The 12142-nt window shown below is 37.6% G+C and overlaps 1 protein-coding gene across 6 annotated transcripts in view; it reads right to left on the reverse strand.

The window, feature by feature from the left end:
* LOC129770204 (xaa-Pro dipeptidase) overlaps positions 1–12142 on the reverse strand; it is a 326892-nt gene that overhangs the window by 26904 nt on the left and 287846 nt on the right. The window lies entirely within an intron of this gene.

Raw genomic sequence — 12142 nt, forward strand, 5'->3', positions numbered from 1 at the left:
CAATGTGCTATGTATATTACGAGGAATGGTTTGTTATAAGTTTTGGAGTAGTTGGAGTTTTGTATATTTATGATGGTTGAAAGAAATGAGCGCCATTGTTGCAGCCATTTGTGGCTAGCTTCCACCTTCACCTTAAAACATCGAAATATGCATACCGAAAGCCTTATTTTTATCAAGACGGGTCTATGGTACTAGGCGAGGCCGTTTCGTCACTAAGTTGGTTATGGGGAGCGGTATATGAAGACAGTACGCAGAAGGGGAGTGATCACGAGTAAGCTTGGGCACAAGCGATTGTGTTTAGTTTACAAACAAAACACAGTAGACTAACAAGATGGCTGAAGTGTGGTTCTAGCCAAGGCGCCTAGAAGTATATCCTAAGATGGGCCAACTTGCTAAAACCACTCTTCAGCCATATTGGAAGTCTACTGTGTTTTGTTTGTAAACAAAACACAATACGCTAGTGCCGAAGCTCGCTCGTGATCAGTCTGTCTCTTTCGCGCTACATGCAAATAATTCCCCTTCTGCTTTCTTCGGTACTGTTTTCATATCCCACTCCTCTAACCAACTTAATGACGAAACGGCCTCACCTAGTACCATAGACCCGTCTTGGTTCTAGCAAGTTCGCCCACCTTAGGATATACTTCTACGCGCCTTGATTTTTATTTTGCTCCATTCTAATGGCGCGTTTACATTAGGGAGATCTATAGCTATAGATGCAGGGTGGCAATTCAAACAGGAAAACCGTAAAAACCAGGAAATAGCCAGGAAATTTTCTTTACCAGGAAAAACCAGTAAATAACCAGGAATTTTTATTCGAAAAGAAAAATCAGACGAAATACAACGCTTTTACGGCTGTCATAGTGTGTGTAGAATCCGGAAGAGTTTATCAGTCGTGACCTGAGAAGAGACATGACAATAGGGGGCCGATTTCGGACCACCTCTTCTGTCAAACTCGGACCTCTTGCAACCAAGGCGCTTATATCAATGTATCACAGATGAAGCAACATCACTTCAATAAGAAGGGGATTACGGTTTGCGGAGCGGGGGTTGTTTGTTTTGTTATTGCTAGGATACGCCATTTTGGCATTTTCACATGCAGTAGTGGAAATAAGAATGAAATTCTACAAAATCATGCCTTCTTTTTCACATGAATTCGCGAAAGCTGAACATAATAGGCATCGTTCGAATAAGCGTCTGATGCTGTATGTATACAATACCGACAGAAATTCCAATATGGCTGAAAGTGCATTTCATATGATTGTTTCACCTTGTATATATAGAGGCGCCTTGCTTGCAACTCGGCTTCTGATTGGTTGATGAGGAAAACAATTAACAAAGATAAATATACAAAAATGGGATTTCCAACATTTTCACAATGTTGCCAAATATATTCAAAATTGAATAATAGTTGCATTCACATTCCATTTTAGCGAAAATTTAATTTATAATATAATTAAAATCAAATAACTTAAAATTAAGATCAAATAACAAATAACAACCAAGGCAGCAGGAAAATCTTTTAAAACATGTTGGAAACTGAACAAAGCATACATACCTACAAAAAAACATGAAAAAACGCTATGTTATATTTTCGGAATGTATTATTTTATCAATATTTCAGTACTGTTAGTATTTGAACGATATCAAAGTTGAATTATAAAGCCTTACTCCTGTATACACTTCACGGTGAAAACGAAATGAAGTGTATCCGCGATGACAATGATGCGGTGCCGACATATGGATACGAAATTATTTTTTAACAAGTCCTACTACTCGGCCCGAAGGCACTTTTAAATTGCTAAAATCTGAATGAAAATTTTTACTTGGCGTTATTTATTTACTTGAAGCACGTGGATTAAACGTGCCACTAGCTTTGTTCTCTCCTGTTCTCGATGGTAGGGAATCTAACATTTGAACTCTACAGTGTAAAAAATCGGTGAGATCGGCCAATGATTCCTGTTCCTTACTCGCGGAAATTTCTTCCCACCCCCGGCGTGTCGTTGGATTCAGACGTATAGTGAGGATATTAATCAGCAGAAGATCCCTATAATCCTCTGGGTTTACGATTTGGTCGAGCGTTTTTACCACTCTCTCGAAGTTATCGAGAAGTACATGCAATTCACTTGCGGATTCCTTTGTGATTGTTGGTAGTTTAAATAAAGATTGAATCTGGCGTTTTTTCAACAGTTTGGAGTTATTATATCTGCTTAGTAACATTCCCCATGCAATCGTGTAATTCGCCCCTGTAAGTTGTAGTGGGTCGACAAGAGGTAGTCAAATTTCTCCACATCAGGCAGATCCGACTTGCAGTGTATGAGTGATACGTAGAGATCTCTGAAGCTTAACCATTCGTCTATATTACCGTCAAAGTTTTGCAGTCTGATTTGCGGTACACGTACATGGTCGAACGTCCCATGCAGCATACTATCGTTCACTCGAATACTTTGAGTTGACATTGATTGCTCCCGTTCCTTCTTTAGAATTTCCATCAGAAAAGCCTTGGCATGATAAAAACGGTCTCTGGAATCTGTTTTTTCTTGTTCGTAAAAATCATCCTCGTCGTCAAATTCATCGTGACACTTAATGTCAAGGAGTGTTTCAGAGAACTTTTCCCACGCACAGTTGATGTTAGAGTTTCTAAACGCACCTCCGCTTGGCTCGTTGCTGTATCACCCTTGAACTCGGAAACAAACTTCCAAATGTCGTTGATCGTCGAATCTGCATCTTTCAGACTTAGTAACAGCCGTTTCAGGGACGGTGATGTTTTCGTGGTAGTGGTCGTATTAGGCATAATGAATCCTCTCGATGTTATGTAAGTTATGAAACAAATAACTCAGATGTAGTATGCGTAGTGAAACCTAGCTTCGCCAGGCATATACTATTCAATATTACTGACCTGACGAAGCAAATATGGCTCCAAATTGTGTTAACTCCTACTTCTACACTGGAGAAATAGTTTAGTAAAAGCAGCTACCAAATCTTTAGTAGCCAAAACATTCGTAAAATATACAAATGTTTTGTAAATATTACCAAAATTGCGTAAAAGCGATGTCAGACGCAATGAACGTTCCTACCAGAGATTCGTAGATTTTACTTCATACCATTAGTAACTTTGTTTTTTTGTCATACCTAACATCTGTGATGTGCGCACTTTGCAATCGCCAATTCTATTTTGGAGATGAAGCGATTCGGAGGTAAGCATTTTGTTGATGTTACGTTTCATTACATATATACATATTTAATATTATTAACATATGTATTTCTTTTTTTCATAGAGACACGAGAGAACAAAATGCGGATGAAACGTGCTGGTGCTACCGACACTCCCTAAATAATGCAAACTAGAGCGATGCAGCAGGAAGAGGAACGAGAACTTTCCTCGTGTATGCTGCTCATAGAATAAGTTATATATTATTATTATAATGTATCCTAAGTATGTGGAGTTAAATGTAATCAAATACAATTTTTTAAATTATAAATAATTATAAACATTTTTATTATCCCTAATGATTATCTCTCACAAATGAGAAGCTAAATTTTCACTGATATTGCACCAATGTTGGACCAACAAATCGTAGTTTGTTTGACGTTTGTACCTACCATTTTTCTTTCGTAATATGTACCAATGATTAGTAGGGTAGAAAATGACTAGAGAATTGGTAACATGTACCAAAAAATTCGTCGTATTTACTAACTATTCCTCTCAGTGTATGTTTCCAGACCAATTGGCTCAGTTACGGGATGAATGGATTTCTTTATTGGGCTACGTCCTCATTCAAATTAAACGATGGCAGCGATAGTTCCTTTGGTATATTGATTCGATATTCCTGTGGCAGCTTGATATTTAAGCAGTACCGGCCTTATGATGAAGAAAATCCGTCCATACGATGTACCAAAGATCCAAAATCCGGTTCGAAGGACCAAAATGTTGGGGAATATCCCTTCGAAATCCTTCGATGCGATTGAATAGTGGAACTCCCAACACTCGATTAGGATTGTTGTTAAATTAAAATTCACATCACGTACAATAATTTTAATGACAATGGACTTTAATTTAATTTGACAATGACACTGATTCCAAACGATATTTAATACATAAAATTTCTTGTAACGACATTTAGCGATTTTTAACTATCGCTCCTATCCGATTCCTCTCCGGTTTTTCCTTTTTTCCGTTCTCCTTTTTTCCCAATGGATTCCATCGACGAAAAGGCTCACCGTCCTCTTTTTTCCTCCTTTCGATTTCTCCCAGATGGTTGTATGGTTGCTTGGTCTTAAAAGATGGAATCTGCTGCGTTGCAGTAGGATGTTAACTCTTGATCACTTACCCTAACTTGACCTATTTTCTATACACTTTCCGATATTCTCACTAAAACTTATCATTATAATATAAAATTATCTTCAGATACAATTTTCGTACGAGATTATTTTACCAAATGAAGAAAGCAAAGTTTTCCATTCACATTGAACACTACTTTGATACGGAAAAGGTCATTTTTATTCATAATTTCTATTTGAAAAGGGTTCATTCTACCTGAAAACCCATCCTTTTCTTTAACTCGTGAAACGAAATTTAACGGCGTGTCATTTCGATTTCATCGTGAAGTGTAAACGGCAAGGCTCATAATCTCTTGATAAATAAAATGAACTATGAATTCAATTCATGTATTTCACCATATATTCCTACTATCAAATCTACGTTTTCTATTTTTCTATCTCTTCACATTTAATTTTTTTGCATACCAAAATAACAGGAAGGTACTTATTGTTTGAAATATGTAACATTCGGTTGAAGAATTAATACAAAAAAATGGTGCAGCTCAGAAAATACATGATACGAAGAACACATGTTTCTCATGGGAAGTATATACTAAGGTGGGCCAACTTGCTAAAACCACTCTTCAGCCACCTTGGAAGTCTACTGTGTTTTGTTTGTAAACAAAACACAATACGCTATTGCCGAAGCTCGCTCGTGATCGGTCTGTCTCTTTCACGCTACAAGCAAATAATTCCCCTGCTACAAACTAGAGGTGTGCAAATCAGCTCATCATGATGAACAGCTCTGATCATATCAGCTCATCTAAATGAGCTGTTCTTTATGAACAGCTCTTCAGCTCAGTTGTCAGTGCCGACTTTCAATTTGGGTCCCAAACTCGATAGCCACGAAGCCAGTTTGAAAATGTTAAAATTCAAATGAAATTTTTCACACCATATTATTAATTACTTGAAACACGTATTCCAGACTATTATTTACAACAGACTCGACGAGTACAACATTTCCGACATTTTTACTGAGGCTTTACATTACAATAGAAAGTTTTCTTCAAAAAAAAAAATCTTATGAGATTTTTGCACCGCCTGCAAACAAAGTGTTTTTCATTGAAATAGAATACTCATTTGATACACAGAAGTTAATTTTCATTAATAATTTGAATTTTAAAAACGTGTTCATTCTGCCTGAGAGCCAATTATTATTTTTGGCGCCCCCTAAACTGGTAAACAAAGCTCAATGCCGTCAACGCGAATATAACAGTTGAAAAGACGAGGGACAAATGAAACTAAACTGATGTCTTAACACGAAGAGCGAGAGACGGTCGGTTCATTTGAATCTTACAGCTCACACACTCTCTTCAATTCTACAGCTCTTTTCTCTCCTTCATCATCATCAAAGTGAGCTGAAGAGCTGTTTGATTTTTTTTGCGAGCTGTTCCGCGTCAACTCACTTCAAAGAGTCGATTCTTCGGAACAGCTCATGAGCGGATGGCACATCTCTAAAACAAACAGCAATTTACTCGCCTGGTGGTAGTTTTAGAACGAAATTCTGACGTATCCAAATAACGTAAATTTGTTTATTTGGATTCGGTAAATGCGCTATGGGATGTAATTATGGACTAAAAAGGAAGCTCCCGTAGGCCCATTGAAACATGGCGAAAGGTCAACTTCCGATTGTCCTGAATGAATAGAATTTTTTTGTTTCTATTTTTAGGATTAGACTAACAGAGAGTTGCAACACCATAAAATGGCAATGGTGGCCACTGGCCCATTATGCTTCTGTTTTTGACAAATTCCTTGAAACCCATCAGATGTTTTATATGAAGATTATACTTCTGACCGACGCTGCTGACCAGTTTCTGTTTAAAAAAAATAATCAAACCTCATGTCCCGTATATCAAATTACACGAGAATGGGAAGGATAAGAGGATTAAACTTCAGAATCCCATATGGAAGTAGCTCAGATTATACTAATTGTGAGATAGACAAATTCAGGTTTGTTCTGAGATATAGAAGATATTATTATTTATAAAAATTGTAGAAACTGTTCTTAAAAAATGATTCCAACCTTGACCTATACTAAATACTTCTAACTATTCAAACGAGTAAGACAGAGCTAAGAACAAGAGTATGCGAGATGTCGATTATTAAACATAATAGTCATGTTTTATCTCTAGAGTAATTTATAGAAATAGAAAATAAAATTACATTCCCATATGTTCAACAACTACATTATTCACGAGCAACCAAGTATTCCTCCTCATCTTTGAACCAGCATTTGATTCAGCAAACTAGCACACCAAGTAGAACACAGTTATTTATGAAAAATCCAAATCCAAAATGGCCGCCAGCACAAAATGGTGCCATATATATATATTTTTTTTACAAACCTTATCAATATGGGTATCAAATGAAAGGGCTTGACTAGTAGAATACACCTATTGATGAAAAACGTAAATCCAAGATGGCGGTCACTACAAAATGGTGGATTACATATTTTTCCGGAACCCTATCAATATGGGTATCAAACGAAAGGAATTGACTAGTAGAACACAATTGCCATAAATATTTTTTCCAAACCTTATTAATATGGGTATCAAATGAAAGGGCTTGACTAGTAGAATACAGTTATCTATGAAAAATGCAAATACAAAATGGGCCACGGCGGATTTCCATTATCTACAGTTAGTTGTTTCATCACATGCTCCACGATTTTATTTTAGTCTCATCAATGCCCCAGATTAATGAAGAAATGGGTGTATTTACTACTAACTGCTACTCGCCTAATTATTTTCTAGATTTTAGAACATTATCTGTATTATTATTACGTTTAATCACAATGAAACCATTGAGCTTAAAAAGTGTTTTTTATTTATTATATTTTCTAGTTAGTACATTATCTGTATCATTAGTATATTTCTCTACAATAAAACCATTCAACAATTTCTTTAAAATTTTGGATTTACATTCTTCATAAATAACCTTGTTCTACTAGTCAATCCATTTCGTTTGATACTTGTGAAAATCGTGAAATCTTGTGAAAATATAATAAATAATTGAATTAATGAAAAACTTTAATTTAGTACCGCTACTTATGACGCACCCGTTAATAAGTTTTACAAAAATCAATAATTAATTTCTCTCAAAGAAATGACAACATGTGTCCGGAATTAAAAGCAAAAGTGTCCAGATTTCAAAGCATGATTAAAAAAGTGTCCGGATTTAAAATCACGTCACGATGAAAGAAATTTCTAATTTTGAACAAATATAACATGATTTTGTGGAATTCTGTGATTCATAACTTAGATGAAAGCCTACTAATTCTATACACTGCGTCTCACAACAATAGAACCACTCATTTTTTCTGAGTTTCCAGAGATATCTAAGAAGTCGGTTGAATTGAAACATATAGTGTAGGATATAACAACTACCTTCATTTAAAAGACTGGTCATTTGAACTTTATTGTTGTGTTCAGGGGCGAAACATTAAAAACACAAAAATTCAATTGTTTCATAACTATAGAACCAGATGGAGAAACTCTCACTCCCTTACAAAATTAACGTCAATTCCACATGAATTACAATATGTTTCTAATTTGTAGGTCATCTTTAGTTCTCAATCAGTTCAAATAACCCATTCTGGGTGGTTTTGACCAAGCTGCGCCATATTGTAGTGTGTATCTCGTTCTACGCAGAGGATACTGCTGGATTAAGCTCTTCAAATTACTCATACTGTTTGTAAACTGCATCTACTATTCGTACAATCACTCCTCATAAGTTCTTGATAGGGTTCGGATCTGGTAAACGAGCTGACCAGTCCAGAATCTGAAGTCCTTATTCATCAAACAAACATCCTTGACTTTCCGGATGTTATGAATTGATACAACATTATCCAATTATCACGGTGTTTTTTTATGCAAAAACAGAAGTAAAAGATTCTGAAGTACTTCATTGCACTTCTGACTGTACATTGGTGTTGATGAAAAGCTATTTGAACCTGGCTGTTTTGAAAATATTTTCCTAAAACCATCAAACGGTCGCCTGCAAAGTTACGAGTTGAAAAATTACATGACACGTTCCGTAAGTCCTTCCAGTATGAAGAAATTCTATTCCGCAGCTTTGGAGATGAAATTTTTAAGGTTTGGGGAGTTTTCTCTCAAAAAGGCCTGTTTGAGGTAGCTTACCATCAACACAAAGGAACAGTCAGAAGTGCAAAGAAGTGCTTCAGAATCATTTACTACTGTTTTTGCATAAAAAACAATGCGATAATTGGGTAATTTAGCATCAATTCATAAAATCCGGAAATTCATGGCATAGACTGATGAATAAGAGCTTCTGATTCTGGACTGGTCAGCTTGTTACCAGATCAAAACCCTATCAAGAACATATGAGTAGTGATCGTAGATGCGGCTTACAAGCAGTATGAGTGATTTGAAGAACTTAAACGAACAGTATCCTCTACGTAGAACGAGATACACACTACAACATGGCGCAGCTTGGTCGAAACCACCCCGAAAGGGTTATTTGAACTGATTGGGAACTAAAGATGATCTACGAATTAGAATCTTATTGTAATTCATGTGAAATTGACGTTAATTTTGTAACGGAGTGAGTGTTTCTTCATCTGGTTCTATAGTTATGAAACAATTGAATTTTTGTTTTTTGAATGTTTCGCGCCTGAACACAACAATGAAGTTCAAATGACCAGTCTTTTCAAATGAAATAGTTGTTATAGCCTACACTATATACTTCAATTCAACCGACTTCTTACATATCTCTGGAAACTCAGAAAATATGAGTGGTTCTATAGTTTTGAAACGCAGTGTAGGAACACTAATTTTTCATGCTACGATATGTCAATATTTTTCAATAGTTGGAAGTACTATCATAAGCGCTTAAGCGTCGTCCGGATTTCGTTGCATTACTATACATATCTGCCTCTTCATTCGGTGTGACTTCAATCCACATTTCTACTTCCCCTGACACGAATCTCGTTACCCACGTAAAGTGAAACGAAAACTTGATTTCTGTTCGAAAGAGTAGTTACATAAACAATGGACGGTTTATTGTTTATCCACCGTGAACTCGAAGCAACGAACTTAGACAGTTATGAGGTATGCTATCCAGGTCGCGTTAGTATTAGTAAATAGCGTGCTGTTTGGGTGGAATAACTAAACAAAATTCGATACATACATAAGAGATACATGATATAGAAGCGGATTCGTTTTGGAGAGAATCACTTCAATATGCATTGAAGTCCATTTGACGGGGAATAATTAAATGAGATAGTCGAATCGTAGAGTGAGATAGCTTTTGAACGCCCGAATGACTGTTGAATCATGTTGACGGAAAAACTGCTGCGCTTCCTGCTGATGAAATTGTTGTATTTGGCGATTTCAATCTCCCAAATTTAAAGTGGCAATTTGGTTCTGGAAATTTCTTGTACGCTGATCCTGCCCATTCAACCTTCCATGCTGGAACGAATGCTTTACTCGACGGTTATAGCTATAATTTGCTTCAACAAATCAATTCCATTAGAAATGAAAATGACCGTATGCTCGATCTCTGCTTTGTGAGCAAACCTGATGAAGCTCCGATGTTATCAGTGGCACCTGCGCCCTTAGTGAAATCAGCGCCTCACCACCCTCCACTTCATTTCACTATGAATATCAGTTTGAATAGCTTCAGCATCGTTCCTACCGCCGTCCACTATGATTTTAAAAGTGCTGACTTTAATAGCATAATTGGAGTGCTTTTAGACATTGACGACGTCGATGCTGCTGTCCAAACCTACACGAACATTGTGAGCTATCTGATCGACAGACATGTTCCGAAGAAGTTTATACGATCATCCACTCATCAACCCTGGCAGACTACCGACCTTCGTATACTCAAAACCGCTAAGAAGGCTGCACTTAGAAAATATTCGAAATACCGTCTCCCATCCTTGAAACAACGATACCTACAACTGAACCATCAGTACCAAAAATCAAGCAAACGATGCTATTCAATCTATCTACGTCGTATTCAGCGCAAATTCAAGAGTAATCCTAAATCTTTCTGGAAATACGTCGATGAGCAGCGTAAGGAGTCTGGATTACCGTCTTCTATGTTTCACGATGGACATGAAGTGTCTGACACACAGGAAATTTGTAGCCTCTTCTCTGCTAAGTTTTCCAGCACTTTCTCGAAAGAGAATCTGTCCCTAGACCAGCTCTTGAGGGCCACAAGAAACGTTCCAATACGAAACAGTTGGTTGTTCCCAATCACCGTGGATAATGCAATGTTGGAATCGGGCAACAGCAAATTAAAATCCTCGAATTCCGTCGGACCAGATGGAATCCCAGCATCAATTATGAAAAAGTGCGCAGCAGGGCTGTTATTTCCACTATGCTTATTGTTCAATCTTTCATTGACAAAAGGCATCTTTCCATCGCTTTGGAAGAAGGCTCACATTTTCCCCGTTCATAAAAAAGGCGATAGAAGAAACGTCGACACTACCGAGGTATCTCCGCTCTGAACGCGGCTTCTAAACTGTTTGAGCTTGTATTCATCGAATCGATTTTCACTCACTGTAAACATTACATATCAATCGATCAACATGGTTTCATGCCGAAGCGTTCCACCACAACGAATCTTCTTTCGTTTACGACATACATTGCTGACGGAATGTCCGGAGGTATGTCCCAAACGGATGCGATTTACACGGACCTGTCCGCCGCCTTTGATAAAATCAACCATGACATTACGGTGGGTAAATTGGATAAGCTTGGCTTCAGCGGCAATGTTCTACATTGGCTTACATCATATTTGGTCGGACGCTCTCTCGCGGTTAAAATTGGCGATTGTTTCTCCGCAGAATTCCCTGCTACATCAGGAATACCTCAGGGGAGTCATCTCGGCCCTCTGATATTTCTCATCTATTTTAATGACGTAAATTTCGTCCTGGAGGGCCCTCATCTTTCATTCGCCGATGATATGAAAATATTTTTCCACGTTAACTCGGAGGCTGATGCCTTGTTTCTTCAACAACAACTTGAAATTTTCCAGAAATGGTGCGTGGAAAATCGTATGACACTGAATCCAAGCAAATGTTCCACGATAACTTTCACAAGAAGGAAAGATCCTATTCGCTACAACTATTCTCTCGACGATGCTCCTCTAACTAAACTTGACTGCGTGAAGGATCTAGGAGTGTATTTAGACTGTAAACTGGATTTCAAAACTTACGTCAACTACGTGGTTGGAAAAGCTTCCCGTAGTCTTGGATTCATCATGCGCACTGCGAGGGATTTCACCGATGTACACTGCCTCAAATCTATGTTCAGCGCTCTAGTTCGTTCAAGTCTGGAATACTGTTCAGTAATTTGGAATCCGCACTATCTGAACGGAGTCAACAGAATCGAAGCTGTACAAAAGCGATTTGTCCGGTTCGCCTTAAGACGATTACCCTGGAGTAACCCCCATCAGCTACCTAGCTATGAAAGCCGGTGCTAATGGCTCTTGACACGTTGCACGTGCGAAGGGATGTGAACCGCGCCTTATTTGTATATGATGTGCTATTGGCTAGGACAGAATGCCCAGTTATTCTGGAGAACATCAACCTTCTGGTTCAACCTCGAACTTTATGTGACCACGCTTTCCCCCGAGTTCCTTTTCGTCGTACCAATCATGGATACAACTCAGCCATATTGGGTCTTCAACGTCTGTTCAACAGAGCAGCTTCTGACTTCGACTTCCACTACTCAAGGAATGCGGTTCGGCAAAAAATTTTTGAACAAATACGTAGTTTTCATTAATATCATTGGGGCGAAATTCCGCCTGTTGATAACGATTAAATAAATAAATAAATAAATAAATGAATGAATAA

Source organism: Toxorhynchites rutilus, chromosome 2 (assembly GCF_029784135.1).
Source record: "Toxorhynchites rutilus septentrionalis strain SRP chromosome 2, ASM2978413v1, whole genome shotgun sequence".
Lineage (NCBI taxonomy): Eukaryota > Metazoa > Arthropoda > Insecta > Diptera > Culicidae > Toxorhynchites > Toxorhynchites rutilus.